At 37.0% G+C, this 16,063-nt stretch overlaps 1 protein-coding gene across 4 annotated transcripts in view; it reads left to right on the plus strand.

Moving 5' to 3' along the window:
* LOC105493295 (inositol polyphosphate-4-phosphatase type II B) overlaps positions 1-16,063 on the plus strand; it is an 822,839-nt gene that overhangs the window by 160,501 nt on the left and 646,275 nt on the right. The window contains exon 1 of one of the 4 annotated variants that reach the window (XM_071092994.1): positions 11,819-11,840. The exons of the other annotated variants lie outside the window; for them this stretch is intronic. The gene's annotated coding sequence lies outside the window, so the exon portion shown is untranslated. Of the gene's footprint in view, positions 1-11,818; positions 11,841-16,063 lie in introns of those variants that run through there. 4 annotated transcript variants of the gene reach the window in all.

Here is a 16,063-nt window from a genome sequence, read left to right on the forward strand (position 1 = left end):
GAATGCAGCCCAGTAAGTTTCAGCCTCATTTTACCCAGCTCCTGTGTAAGATGGAGTTGTTCTGGTTCACATGCCTCTGACACTTCTGTTTTCACCATGTGACATGCTTGCCCCCCTTTCATCTTCTGGCGTGATTGTAAGCCTCCTGAGACCTCCCTTCTAGTTGAGTAGATCCCAGCACCATGCTTTCTGTAAAGCCTGCAGAACCGTGAGCCAATTAAACCTGTTTCTTGCAGTTACTCAGTCTCAGGTATTTCTTTGTAGCAATGAAAGAATGACCTAATAAAGGGCCATAGACTCTTGGCCCCTTAAAAGTTTGCTGAAAGTTCACTGACAATCAGCAGATTGATAAATAAAAAGGTATACAAATGTATTTAATGTGTATACATGAGAGCTTTCAGAATGAAGACCCAACTTCTCAATGAGTTATAGAAACTTATATATTATCTAGAGGTTACAGAAAGAATAAGAGGTTATATCTTATTAAAACAGATTATGGGAAAAGGAGGAAGAGGAATCCTATGGAGGGCAATAAATAATCACTGGAGAGAATGAATGACTGAATTGGGGAACAAAAATTAATTTGTAAATAGTTTTCTTTGAAATTTAAATGATCCTTAGAGACAGTCATACTCATGAAAAGGTCTGTTCATGTGTGATCACCTCTTAGTCGTCCTTTCTTTTTTTTTTTTTTTTTTTTTTGAAACGGAGTCTCGCTCTGTCGCCCAGGCTGGAGTGCAGTGGCGCGATCTCGGCTCACTGCAAGCTCCGCCTCCCGGGTTCACGCCATTCTCCTGCCTCAGCCTCCCGAGTAGCTGGGACTACAGGCGCCCACAACCGCGCCCGGCTAATTTTTTGTATTTTTAGTAGAGACGGGGTTTCACCGTGGTCTCGATCTCCTGACCTTGTGATCCGCCCGCCTCGGCCTCCCAAAGTGCTGGGATTACAGGCGTGAGCCACCGCGCCCGGCCCGTCCTTTCTACAGTAAATCTTAAAATATCATGGAGAGAAAACAAACCTGTTGTTCTCCTTAGTGGGTCTGGATCTTAGGCAGATAAAGAAATTTCAGTTTCTTTGCGAGAGACAGTTGTGAGGGAGGGAAGGCCAGAAAGACTTTGAAACTCCTTTAGTTCAGCATGTGAAAATGCCACGTTTTCAGGCATTAGTCTCTGAGCCCCAACAAAAGCCAATTTGATAACTTTATTTTTTAATTTTGTTTAATTTTATTTTTTTAAATTGTAATTGTGTTTGGAGTTGGGGGGTCTCGCTTCGTTGCCCAGGCTAATCTGGAATTCCTGGGCTCAAGCGATCCTCCCACCTAGGCCTCCTAAAGTACTAGGGTTACAGGCATGAGCCACCCCACCTGGCCCAATTTGATACGTTTAATCTGAGAAAATTTTTAGGGTAATTGTGAATCTTGTTGGCAAATAGAAGGTGGAGAATTACTAAACATTGAAAGGATAATTCCTATTAATATTCCCTATTTTTTATCCTCAATATTTATTTCTACTCCATTATTTTTTGTTTGTTTTAGTAATCTATTTAGAGTAACAATAAGGGAAGTGAGTGAAGGAGCACAAGGAACTTTACCCCCAATTAATCTGCCTTTCATCAGTTGATTTTTCTGTGAAACTTCAGAGGGCAAAGTGAAAGGGTCCCCTTGGTCCCTTCGTGATGACCTAATCTGATTTGTGTCATCTGTGGCCTCTGGAAAAAAAAAAGTCTTTAGTGGGACAGGGAAATAATTAACATCTTCCATGAGGTTTCTTTTACCTGTGAAGACCCAGTATGATTCTGTTTGGGGAACATTCTGTAATTCTTCATAGATTTTTAAATTGGAAGGGGAGTGACTTAGTTTCTCTTATTTATCCTCCCCCTTTCAGAGGAGACAGCAAGACCCAGAAAAGTGAAGAACCTGCCTGGACATGGTCAGTGGCAGAGTCAGAACTGGAACTCAAGCCTTTTGCTTGTTCCCGCACGTTTTTGACGCAGAGTTTTTATATAGCTCCTCAAGGGGAGGAGGGAACAGAAGGGGCCCTGCAGTCCAAGGTCAGCGGTTTAGAAAGTTGGTAGTTGAGAAGGACCCATGTCACACTCCCTGTTTCCTGAACTAGCCCCAGGAAATACAAAGAAGAGTTTACTCAAGAATAGGAGAGTAAATGGAGGTTTTCTGAGTCAGGTAACCAGGATTCTGAATTTGTGTTGTTTCTAAATCTGGGTTGTTGATGGAGAAGTAGACTGGATTTTATAATAATATAAATGTACCCTGCAAGACACAGAGTACATTTTATTCAGTGGTTTTCTTTCCCTTGTTTGATTTTTATAAAGGTACAACATGGTTTGACCTTATTAAAGGTACAAGTTGATGAGTACATTATTCATCAGGGGAAATTTTTCTAGTAGCATCTGTTTTCCAAACATAGGCCTAGGATTGTGTGGGTCCTGATAAAGCAAAAATTAAAAATTAAAAAAATCTTTGCCCTTGTCGGCATTTTGGACCCACTGTTTTTGACATTTATTCAAAATGCTTCAACATCACATTCAAGTCTCAGTGTAAAAGGGGCTATCATTTTCCTTTGAGTTTTCTCACTGGGTTTTTAGAGTTTGATAGGAAACATGGTGATAGTTGCAACCAAAGAGAATGCTGAGATGAAAAGGAAAAGAGACACACTGTGGGGGCTGAGATGCGCTTAGAGCTTCATGGTCTCATGGGAATGGATTTAAACCAATGGTTCCCACCGAGTTTTTAGTGCTGTCTAGTTCTACAGGTCAGCTGGTCATCACAGGCTGGATCATATGTTTTATGGGCACTCAGCATTATATTCAGAACTTGAAACAGCAGTGTGAAAAAGAGATAGTTGCTTTCTATAATCAGCTTCTGGGTATGCATTTCTAAAAATAGCTTTGAGGGACAAGGTCCTGGACTCTGTGGTTTCTAATTTCTGGAGGTTGGTGAGGAAGAAGGTGCTGGGGTCCTCAGGACTTATTTCTAAACCCTTGCTGTGCTGTACAAAAAGGTCAATTTTAGTATTCACCAGGATAGAAAAGTGGGTATTGGGAGCCATTTAAAAAGTCTAATGAAGTTGAAGGCGCCAGGGGAGGTTCTCTTGGAGGAGTGGGAGGCAACCATTTACAATTCCTTCTCTGGTCATTTTTGCCAGTTCTCCAGCAGTTCTCTGCAGGGGAGCCCGGGTTTCTTTCAAGATTGTTTCAATGTTAGATTGACACTAAATCAAGAGCACAGTAAGTCCCAACCTAGTCTTTTTAAGTGAAGAAAATTTTGAAGGCAGCCAGGGCTCCTGTGGGGAGTGGATGTAGAATCAAGGAGGCAGCAAATAAAACCACTGAAGAGGGAGGGAAATTGGAAGCAAAAATTAAAAGGCTTTGACATTTCTATAAAAATATGTTGTCTGCCCTCATAGGTCTTTTTCTCACTGCATCTTCTAGTATTATTTGTTTTACGTGGTGAAGAGCTTCCCTAGTCCAAAAGAACAAACATTACCTTTAAAACATTTTCTCCATGCTATGTTCCTTTATCTACCTGCATAGCACCTTGTTGGCTCAAGCTCTCAGCCGGTGTCTTTGTGCTTTGCAACACGCCTGAGTCATTTATTCATGGATCAATAAAAGATGCCATGTGGTATCTTCAGAAGATGCTAAGAATCAGATCCTGACTTGAAGTCATGGTGCTGATTGATGGTGACTAGATCTCTTTTTGGTAAAATACAGCTCATCATGTCACTCAGTTGCTTAATAAAACTCAAAAGCAATGTACAGGACAGTGCATCATGGAAAAGATTATTAAATATATGTGTCACTTAATTTTGTTATGCAGACAGTAGTTGCGATCTATGTTGCAAGATAAGGAAAGTCTGTTTGACTTTTTAAATTGCATGAAACCAGAACTTAGTGAGAACTTAGTTTTATAGGAAAAAGGGAAAATAAATCTCATTTTAAAAAATAATTAGTCAGCTGTGCATAAACATGTACATTTATGTATGGCAGAATTTGCTTAATCACAAATGTTTATCTCTAAAAACTGTGAGATATTTTAATGCTTTAGAAAGGGAAGTATATTCTGGGTCATTTTATACCATCCGTTTAGGTTACCTCTTTAAGAAGTTTCGTATAACAAGTCTGCAGAATTAATGTTACTAGGTAGAGAAATACCACTAGCTCTTCAAATATTTTGTGGCTTTTTGTTTCAAAATGACCCCGAGACAAAAAGTTTTGGAAACTCTGTTAAAAGAATCACAACTTCTTGGTTTAAACCTAACAAAAATGGTTATCATGGCAATTTAGCACAGATTGTTGAAATCACTAGTTGAAACTAACAGATTGCAATTTCAGAAAATGTCATTTGTTTCACAAATATTCATTGTTTGCCAATGTGCTGAGACCTTCATATGGTCCTGGGTGCTAGTCCATACCCAACAAACATGTAAATTAATTGATGAGAAAGATTTGTTTCTTCATAGTGGAGATGCAAGGCACAACAGGGATGAAAAGGTGATGTAAAGAGTGATGTTTTTTGCCTTCATCATTCTACATCATTCTGGATGGAAAGACCATTAGTCTCCTGAGAATGTAACACCCAATGGGTTCTCCTTGTCCACTGCCTAGACAGAGTTGATTTGTTAAGAGAGAAGAATTGCAATACAGAAAGAGTTTAGCCGGCTGTATGGGAGACCAGGGTTTTATTATTACTTAAATCAGTCTCTCTGAAAACTCGGGGATAGGGGTTTTTAAGGATAATTTGGTGGATGAGGGTTAGAAAGTGGGGAGTGCTATTGGTCGGGTCAGAGATGAAATCATGAGGAGTAGAAAGCTGTCCTCTTGTGCTGAGTCAGTTCCTGGGTGAGACCACTTGAGCCAGTTTATCGACCTGGGTCATACCAGCTGATCCATTGAGTGCAGAGTCTCCAGAATATTTCAAGCACTGATACTAGGTTTCACAACAGTGATGGTATCCCCAGGAGCAATTTAGAGAGGTTCAGAATCTTACAGCCTTCAGCTGCATGACTCCTAAACCATAATTTGTAATCTTATGGTGAATTTGTAAGTCCTACAAAGTCAATCTAGTCCCAGGTAGGAAGGGGATTTGTTTTGTGTAAGGGCTGTTATCATCTTTCTTTCAAAGTTCCTCCCAAAGTTAGTTCAGCCTATGCCCAGGAATGAACAAGGACAACTTGGAGGTTGGAAGCAAGATGGAGTCAGTTAGGTCAGATCTCTTTTACCCTTGTAATTTTCTCAGTTATAATTTTTGCAAAGGTGTTTTCAAGAAGGCTTCAGGGCATGTAGGAGAAAGGAAAGGATATGGGGGGACTTTTGGTTGGGTCTGGAAAGATAAATCTTTTCCAGATAAAAGTATTATGGGAAGGAATTTCAGAACAAGCAAATAACATGTGCAGATTGATGAAGGCAAAAAAAAAAAAATCACTCATGGTGTATTTGGGGGAAGTGTATACAGCTCTGCTGTGTTTTCTGTTGAGTTTTCTCTCCTTTCAGCACTCACAGAGAAAACAAATTCTCTTTATGTGTGAAAATAGAAAGACAAGAGAATAGTCTTCAGTTAGCTACTAAGCAGGATGGCTTCATATTTATTATGTAGTTGATTCTTGTGATGAAGTGAATCTGGAAAGTGTTATAAAGACAAAGCTAAAATAATCATAATACTGTATGAAGGGACAGGCCCCTTCATGGAAAGGCTGAGTACATCTTTGGTATCTATCTAGAGCCTGTGGGTCATGAGCGAATGAGTAGGGAGGATAGTGTTTTCAGGTGAGATTTGTGTTTCTTTCAAGGCAAAAACACAATGAAGTTTAGTCAAGTGAGTGATAGTGGAACAAGGGTTTCATAGGACAGGGTAGAAAGGAGTAAGTGAAGAGAGAAACACACGAGGGATGTTGTGGGGACAAGGCGGAGATTGGATAGTGTCATCCTGGCATCTTAGGTGATGCCAGAACCTGACAAGGATGAAAACTTTGGATCTCGGGCAGGCGCATAGTGCCTGAGAGTCCCCCAACATCCACCCTGCTTAGAGTGCCTTAGCAAATGTCAACTGTATTATTCATAGTCATTAGGGCTGTGTCTTATATTCCTGGTAATTCCATGCCTCCCACTTATTAGCTCTTTCTCACTGTTATCTCCCTGCCCAGCTTTGCCTTGCAGAAGCCTCACAACTCACAGTACCTGGGCGAGCCCAAGGCTTCCGTTTTTCCTTCAATGATTTTTTTTTATGTTTTATTTTTATTTATTTTTATTTTTTCATTTTTTGGAGGAAGGATAATTGGGAAAGAAAAAGAAAATAGTGGCCTCACTATTCCTGCATCCTTTTTTGCTTTGAATCCCAGGAAGTTTAAAGCCAAATTTGTTTCCCAGCTCAACAATTCTAAAAGAGCTTGTACTTTGCATTTCTTTGTGCAAGTCCTAACCAGACCCTTCTTTAGTTACTTATGTTTATTTTTGCCTTTTCTTGATTTTCTCATCCCTCAGTTTTGGGCTTTGGTATTTGAGTTATTTTTAAAAGTGCTCTGAAACACTTTTGGAATGTGATGAAAACTAATAAGTAAAAATAATCAAAAACCTTTCTAAGTTTATGAGTCCTCAGGTATAATCCTCCCAATTCTCTGCTTTGGAGCACATTCTTGATTCCTCGTCCGTCAGTCAATTCATATACTCTTTCGTTTGGTGCTTTTTCCTCGTAAGTGTTAGCATCCACATAGCTTTCAATAAGAAAGTCCCCCATCTTATTAGAAACAAAGAAACTCTTTGTTTCTTCCCAGTTTTTCAAGAATCCCCAATAATTTTTTTTTCTCCTGAAATTATCACTGTTTCCCATATACCAAAAAGAACACCTTGCCTTTTTCCCCCCCAAATCTGTTTTATTCCTAAGAATAAGTCTTGGTCTCTACCCCGTATTTCCAGTGAAATGAACATTTTCTGTTTCCATTTTTTCATGATTTGGCTTGCCTGCTTTCTAATCTCTAGAGTGGAGGTAAAGGAGGCACAGAATCATCTCTGTAGGGGTTATTTTCTCTAACAAAGGTTGATTTTTTCAAGTTATAAGTAGCACATGAAATCCAGGAATAAGCAAAGATTATAACTGATAAATAAAGCTGTTTTTGAAGTATGCTATCTGATCTATGAAATGCATTTTGTACTATAGAAGCTCAGTATTTGGGGATGAAACTTAGTAGTGATGGTCAAGTTCAGAATGATTAATAGAAAATGTCAAAGATATAACAATATTTTGGGGATCCTTGATTTTTCTTTTGTGTTAAAATGGCATGAAGTGGTTATTGCCCTGTATTTTGTTTCATGACTCAGTGGCCCATTAATCCTTTGACCTCATCTGTACTCCAGCCTTCATTAGGAGTCCTGGCCACTGATTGTCAGGGCAGTGCATACAGAGCCAAGTAGACTGTTGGTCTGGCCCTGAACTCGGGTTTTTTCTTTTGGCTTTGACTCAACATGCCACCATATATTGCTTATTCAAATTGACAGCAAAGGTTATTAGAATCAGCATTTCTCCCTAATAAGGGTTCTTAATTTACAATTGAGTTTTTGGCTTTGTCATTCTCTGCTTAAGCTTGTCTTAACTTTTACTTTTTGTTATTTGAGGCCTTGACTATCAAATAGAGCCTGTATTGCTCTAACATCTTGAATTCTAACATTCTAGATAATTTCTCAAATTCTCATGGGTCATGTAGGGAGTAGAAAACACAGTCCTAGAGTCTTTGAAGTCTTTTCAGTCCTAATTCCAACCTGGTTCTAGAGTCAGGAAAATCGGTCAACAGCCTATAGGGATTTTGGTGTATTCAAAATTCAAAGCAAGCCTTCTGGGCTTTGTTAACCTATGACGTGTAGTTTGCCGTAAACATCAAAACTCTAGTTTTCTAAATCAAATATTTATTTATAGCTCATGTTCTCCATTTAACCAATCTTTTGATATTTATATAGCCATGTATAATTTTTATAGGCTTACCTATTTAAGTCAGTTGTCTTGACACATATTTTAAAAATGTTATGAAAAAATGTGCACATAGAAACCTATTTATTTATTTAATAATATGTATATATTTTTGAGATAGAGTCTAACTCTGTCACCCAGGGAGGAGTGCAGTGGTGTGATCACAGCTTACTTCAGCCTCGACCTCCCCGGTTCAGGTGATTTTCCCACCCAAGCCTCCCAAAGTGCTGAGATTACAGGTATAAGTCAACATGACTGGCAGAAACCTATTTAATTTTAGACCAAATATAATTGCTTTGGAAATTTAAAGGCGGCTTTGTTTAAAAGTGAAACTCTTGACCACTTGTATTTTTAGAAATAACTGAAGATAGTAGAATTTCAGCAGAAGTAAAGTAGACCATATCAAAAAACTATACTGTGAAATTTGCCCCATGGAAGTCACTAAAATATTTATTGTTTACACAACGCTTTTTTCACCACTGAATAGTCTTTGAAATATTACTCACTAAAAATGTCTCCCCAATGAAGGATTATTCTAAAGTGCAATTGGCTTTTTTTTCTCCTCTCTTCAGTCAAGGAGGATCTATAAAATGGTAAATATTCAAATGTTCTTCTTGTAAAGTACTATATATTTGCCTGTCTCAGGCAAGTATAGAACTCTGTTGGCAGAAGTCAGCTTCTGCTTATTAAGTAATATTGCTATGGCTTGTAAAATTGGGAAGAAGCATATCTGAAGCTGCAGCATTCCTTTGATATATCACTGACTGTTATGCCTTTCGGAATTATTGAGGACATACTTAAGTCTGAATCAGAGAATAATGTCAGAGAAAATAAATATCTACTTTTTGGCAGCAGTTTAAAATATATTAAGTTTTAGAAATGTTCAAAGTCACACATATGTTCTTTGATTTATTCCCTTTTATTAATATATAACCAGCATGCAGTGTTCAAACTGACCTTTTGAAGTTTGGATTATCACTCTGGCTAATTTTTTTGTAGTCTTATGCCAATTTTGTCCAATTATAATTTTGCCAAGCAATTAATAATATGAAAGTGCCTTTTCTTCTTGTATAAGAATAATGTGACCAAGACATATTTAATTAAATATATCTCAACTCTTCATTTTAATCTGAAATGGCTGTGGCCAAATATCAAGGATACCTTTTCAAAAATAATGTCCCTGAATACTCAGGAAAAATGCAATTAAATATTAATGGCGTGTACTAAATCATAAGTTATTGGCTTCTTTTATTTTTAAATTATTACATTTCTATCACCCTCCTAAATTCTCAGACCTTTCTCCGTTTTATGGCTGTTGAGCTATTTGGGAATTATTGATAGTGGAGTCCTTTTGGCTAAGTAGGAGGGAGTGGGTGTGGGGGAGAGAGGAGAAATCTTTATAGAAGCCTTCATTCATATCATTGACTTAGACTGATCTCCAGTCTGAGAATATTCTCATATTCACAGTCCTGCAAATAACCAAACATGTGCTCTTGAACAAATTCTATGAGCCTGTTTGACTTTCCTATGTTGAGTCTCCACAAAGGGATTATTCCCATGCAATCCCTTTTGGGAGCGCTCTTCAGTAAGGCCCATACTGCATTCTAAGGATGTCTCATTTTGTATTGTTTCATAAAACTCACTAAAAAATCTTGGCAAATCCATATACTGGGCAACCTTGTTGGCTGGTAGCAACTCTCCCGCTTGCAAACATGATGACCACAAAAATTCCAAACAAAGTTTTATTATTGCATACAAATTAGAGGAGTTTTGCAATGAACAAATGAACAAATCCAAGTTATAGCTTTCCAAACTTATTTCTTGTCTCTTTCACCTCCATATATCCACTATGCTTTAGTCTCCCCAAATAACAGCTAGTCCTGGAACACACCATGTTCTCCTTTGCCTTTGTATGTTTGCCTGAAATATCCAAAATTCCTGTCACTGTCTGATAACTATATACTCAGTTTTCCTGATTCAACTCAAACACCAATTATTCTGTGAAGTTTCCAAAATTTCTCTCCCTTTCCCAAGCACATAGTAGTTTTGGTCTTCCTTTTTTATAAATCACCTTATACTTATACCGTTAGCAGTATTTAATAGATTATATGAAGATTTACTGACTTGTTTACACATGTGATTCATATATCCTCAGGTCTTTCCAGCCTAGAGAGTAAAATATAGGTTCACAATAACTGGACAGAAAGGCATTGTCTGGCTTCATTTCCAAGAGTTGGTAGTCATGGGGTTATCTTCCATGAAACCTATTAAGAAACTTAAGAAACCTTTGTGAGAAACTTAATAGGTTACATGGGAGACAACTCCATGACTACCAACTCTTGGGAATGAAACTAGTCCTGCTAGCTTCCAAGTGGTAGATAGCATTTTTCTCTTCTACGGCATGTTTCTCTGATGGCCCTTGGAAGCCACCAAAGCCAGATACTCTGTGCTGCATCTGTTTCCTTCCACATGGAAACCTGTCTGGTGTTCTGTTTAAATGACCATGATCATTTTGTACACCAATGTCCCCCCATTGCCTGATGGGGAAAGTCCTTTCACTCTCTCTAGTAGTTTGTTTTGTTCCACTATTACAAGAAGTCCTGTTTTGTGCTCTGAATACCTTACATAAGCTTTTATAAAACAACTGGTATTCCTCCTCTTCTGCCAAAGAAATACAAACAAAGCACACTGAGAAAAGATATCCTTTTATTTCAGGGTGACAACATTTAATTACAGGGGGTTGCTTGTACATCTAATATGCATGTACTGTTTTAAAGGAGACTTAGGAGTTCATGGGCAATATGACTAAAGAAGCAAAAAATGAATAAGACAAGCTTCGGCTGAGCTAACCTTTGCTTATCTAGGAAATCATCTATCTCAAATACTAAGAGACACATCTTTTTGAGACTCTCCATTCAGCAATATATATGAGTGTATGCATATGCATAATATATAATTGTCACAATGCATTTACTGTGCAATATACTCTCCTTTGCTGTTCCAAAAGCTAAAGTACCATTTTTATACCTACTAATTGATATCTTATAGATGCCAAAGGTATTTTAATTGTTTTTTATAACATCAAATTTCCAAAACAGAATACTCTTCTTTTTGAGGATAAAATCCCAAATATCAATTCATTGCCTTTCTCTCAGAGTCCCATGATTGGAGTTTCTGGATGGAGGACATTTTTAACTTCACACATGAATATTCTGAGAGAATATTTTCTGCTCTTACGCGATAGAGAAAACCTTTCACTCAAAGATATAGTTGTTATAGTCTTTGCATGAAAGTGACACTGTTTTAGGTATAAAATGTTATTGGTGAATTAGTAATGCTATTTTAATAAAAAACACACTATAATAATTATATTACCAGTGACATAATTTAATTACTTTTAAGGATATTGTTGTATTTGCAATATATTATAGAAATATCCCTTCTTTTTCAGAGTTTTTTTTGATTGATATGAATGACATAGTCTTCAAAAAAGATGTAACACTTTAGATTTTTAAAGAAATGTCATTTCTTTTATAATCCGTGTTCAAGGTTAGATTGAGTAGGTATTGTTTTATAACTAAAAGGGAGGAGAGAGAAAGAGACAGAGAGAAAGAGAGATTAAGATTCTTGCCAAGTAATTACATTAAATAATCTCTCCGGGGCGGGGGGAAGTGTCCAAAAAACCTAGAGAAATTGTGGAAATTGATAGAATAAATTAACTTCTTGTAAAATCATTTCCCCACATCATTAGAACATTTGTTTTCAAATTTCAGAAGCAGATGAAATAATTTTCCTACAGATATTGCTTCAAGGATCAGGCTGGAACTCACAGAGCACCAGAACAACGAAGGATACAAACATCCCAAAGGTGTACATTAAGATTAAATTTGCACGTTGAACAGGAAAAAATTGCACTTTATGACTGAACTTTTGAGTTGTTTCTGCATGGATTTTAGATAAGTATATGTAATGAAATATTGTAAAGCATAGACAGCAGTATCTGCCAGCCACATTTATTAAGATTGAATGCACATGGAGCATTAAGATGCCATACAATACAATTTGTTATGTTGAATATTAAGAAATTTCAAGGCAGATTATTACAACATTAGGATAAGTTACCTGCCTTATTCTTCTACTATTAACATTCCTATTATTGTTATTTTTTCTCTCTCATCATTAGCAACCTTCATTTCTTTGGCGTTTGCAGGCATCCACTACCTTGAAAACCCTTTTGATTTTTCGTTTTCTTTCTTTCTTTCTTCCTTCCCTTCTTCTCTCACTCTCCCTTCCTGTTCTCTCACGCTCTCTCTCTCTCTCCATCTCCAGTTATCCAGATGTTTTCTTTAATGCCAAAATTAATGCCACTTTTAAATTCATTCTTTGATTTTAAGCTCTAAACACCTGACCTTTTCTGCCTTGTACTTCACTACTGAATTGTATTTAGAATTTTGTGAAGTCTAGTTTGGTTCAGTGGGTTCTTCTCTATTTAAGACCTTAGGTCCTAGCTTGTCTAGGTTAAGTGGAATCACTTGCTCTGAACAGGATGCTTCTCTTCACTGTGTGATGATAGGCCTATGATGGCTGTGCTAGGAAACGACATTGACTTCAGATCCATGGCTCATTAAAACACTGTACAGAGTTTCAAAAAAGGATGCTAACATAAGTGTGTGCCTTAGACTGTTTAAAAAGGCCATGTAATTACAGTCAATGAGAATATATACTGAGTAAAACTACAGGAAACTAGGATTTTATGCATGCAGCCTGACATAATATAATTACATGTGTTGTATATAGACTTGCATGAAAATGAAACCACCCCAGCAGCCTTTTCGTATAAATGGGTCTTGACAGGACTATTCTGCTTGGCTCCTGAGGAGGGGTTTCCTCAAGATAATGTATTAAAGGGGAAATAATATTTGGATTTTCTGACTTTCATGAATGTCTGTAAAAAGTGTCTGGCTTACTTTTGTGTCATAGATGTTTGAGTGTCGTGGGTGTTTGTAAAGCCCATCTGCTATGATAGCCATGGGAAGTGAACCATGGCTGCCTAATCAGCTCCAGTTTGTCCTGGTGGTTCTAGAACCCAGTCCTAAGCCCAAAGTCAAAATGAGATGCTTGGGAAACAGAAATAGGGAGATGGTTGGTGGAGAGGACATTTTTAGTATTGGCAATCTAACTGTAGAACTGTATTTGCTGTACCAATACATCTCTAGTAAAAATAATTAGTATGAAAGGTGCTTTTTGAAAAAGTGACTTCCACTTCTAAATAGCATGCAGGTAACTCGTTAAATAAAGAGGCTTAAATTATGTACTTGCTGAAAACTGTTTCATGTCAAGTAGAACCCTTTGATTCTAGAATTTTCTGTCTTTTTATTTTTCATGGTTATTTATAGATAAATAGCCAGCTATAAACAAAGAATCAGGTTCTTTAGCAATGGATATTTTAGAGGGAGAAGTAAATGCCTTTTCAATTTGGAAGCAAAGTTAAAACAAATGATCATGTTAGCTGAAGTGCTTCCCTTGAGGGATATGATAGGTAAGAATGGGCAATAGGATTTGGCATGGTGTAGGTAATTTTGGAATGCAGTGTAGCTAAGAAATATTTGATTTGCTTTCCTGTTGATTTCTTGGCTGGGGTTCTTGGCACAAAATAAGGAACTCAAATTAATATAAATATGTGAAGTTTTAGTATTTTATGTTAAAATGCCATTTTAAAATTAGTCTAAAAATAATCAAGTCTAGTTTGAATTCACTGGCTAAGATTTGTAACTAGTTTCATGCATGGTGATGTTATAGCGCTAAATCAGAACTCAAAGTGGGTGAAGGATATGGCTAGCTAAAACCAGCCAGCTTGTCCATTGCTGAAAATAAAATGGAATAGATAAAAGAGAAGCCAGGTCTTCACTAAGAGTTGTCATTTATTTCTAAATTTAATTGCTAAAGTCTCTAATGTCTAGATAATACTTAGGGTATCTATTTTTTTTTTTTAACATTTTGACACAGAGAGTACTATTGAAGGGTATACGGCTATATTAATGCCCGCTTCCCTGACTGAAAGAGAATTCTCTCTTGGTAAATGATGGTGATCATTAGTATTTCCCGAGTAAGCACTGAATCTCATAAAAATACTCTGAAAAGTTCTCCGATAGAGAGTACTCTCTGCTAGATAAGGGCTTGTCAACTTTTCATGTTATAGATCTTAATCCTTTGTATGAGTTTGAGGTGTTGATGGTGTCACAGAACAGACTGCCTGTGGTTAAATGCATGCCAACCACATATGACCCCTGTAATGGTATTTATTTTAATTGGCACTTCTCAACCTTACTACACAACGACTATATTGGAATACATGCGTTACTACTGTAAAATAAAATTCAGAAGTAATACAATCTACCTGACATAAGTTTAAAAAACTCTAGTGCCATAAATTAAACATTAAAAAGGAAATAAGCTGTTATAAAATAATGTGCCTAGCAATAGGTAAATCCCCATGCAAGACTTTACCAGAGGACAAATAAATACCCTCACTATTTCCAAGAAAGCTTTAGGGGACTGCACTAATCTCATTAGGATTCCTCCTTTAAAGAAAGTATACTAAATGTCTTGTCAAGCCTTTGAGGTCTAGATAGATGTTTTCCTGACTTGCTAAAGCAGTAAGGACCCTTTTGTCCAAATAAATCATATGCAGGTGTATAGTATATAAACCTATATAAAGCAGATAAAAGCCCTCCTGTACTTCCTGTAAGTTGTAATGGCTTCTTTCTGAGAAATCTCTGGTCCAGGAGTCTGGATAGCTAATTGTGTCAGTGGTCTCTTGAGAGCCAAAAATAAACTGAAGTACATGAAAGGAAATCTGTTTTTATTAGTAAGGAAATGACTTCTTCCTTAAACTTTCTTTTCCCTTTTTGGTTAGAACAGTAGAATAATTTCCCGAATCTTATTACTGAAAGGAATTTTTAAGGATTAGAGAAGATAAATTAATGTATCTTGGAAAGATGATTCAGGAATGTTTTATACAATTAATTCTTTATTGCCCAGCTAAAGGGGGAAAAAAAACCAAAAACACCACAACAAATGTTTAAGTAGATGAGACATTCAACTTTCTAAATGCTCCAAGGATGGTCTAACTTCAGATCAGCTACTCATCATTAAGATGAAGGCATTTGAGGACAGTCTTTCTAGCATTTCTTCCAGTTCAAAATACAGATTAAAAATTTTAACTTGTGTATGGATATATGATATAAACAGTTTTTCTTTCACTAACCCTTTTTATATCTTTTTATGTTGAGTGTCAAGTCTGTCTTCTAAGTAGTCTTTCCTGGAGCCGTGTATCATAGAATCATAGTCTTTTAGAGCCAAAATAAACCTAAGGGATACCTAGTTCAAAATCTAAATATTTAAAATAAGTAAATGAAGCCAAGAGGTGCGAAGTGATTTTCCTAAGATCACACACACTCAGTTGTCTAATGGGAGACACATGCTGGCTACAGAGTATAACACCATCTCGTAAACCCCCTCTCAGGAGAAGTTTGAATATTTGTTACTACTTGCATATTATCAGGTATCATGAAGTAAATATTTATTCTAGCAAAACAGGATTTGTTTTGTTAACTGGCAGGGAGCAGGCTTGTTGCAGGACTAGAGGGCTGATATGGTAGACCTCTCTGAACTGACTCAATTTTTATTATATCTCTCATGGTCAGTTATTAGGCCTTTGGGCTTAATGTGGCAGCCTATCATCATAGTATTCTAATCAATAATGTCATAATAGTCTGTCTTCATATTTGTATTTCTACTGAAAAGATAAATTTATATTGTCACCCTTAATTGGTCTCAACATGACAAGACTCTTTCCTCATATACTCTATACCTTTTTTAAAAGCTATTTTTCTTTTTTTAAAACTTTTTTTTATTATACTTTAAGTTATGGGATACACGTGCAGAATGTGCAGGTTTGTTACATAGGTATACATGTGCCATGGTGGTTTGCTGCACCCATCAACCCATCATCTACATTAGGTATTTCTCCTAATACTATCCCTCTCCTAGCCCCCAAACCCTGGCAGGCCCCAGTATGTGATATTCCCC

Source organism: Macaca nemestrina, chromosome 3 (genome assembly GCF_043159975.1).
Source record: "Macaca nemestrina isolate mMacNem1 chromosome 3, mMacNem.hap1, whole genome shotgun sequence".
In the NCBI taxonomy this organism is placed as follows: domain Eukaryota; kingdom Metazoa; phylum Chordata; class Mammalia; order Primates; family Cercopithecidae; genus Macaca; species Macaca nemestrina.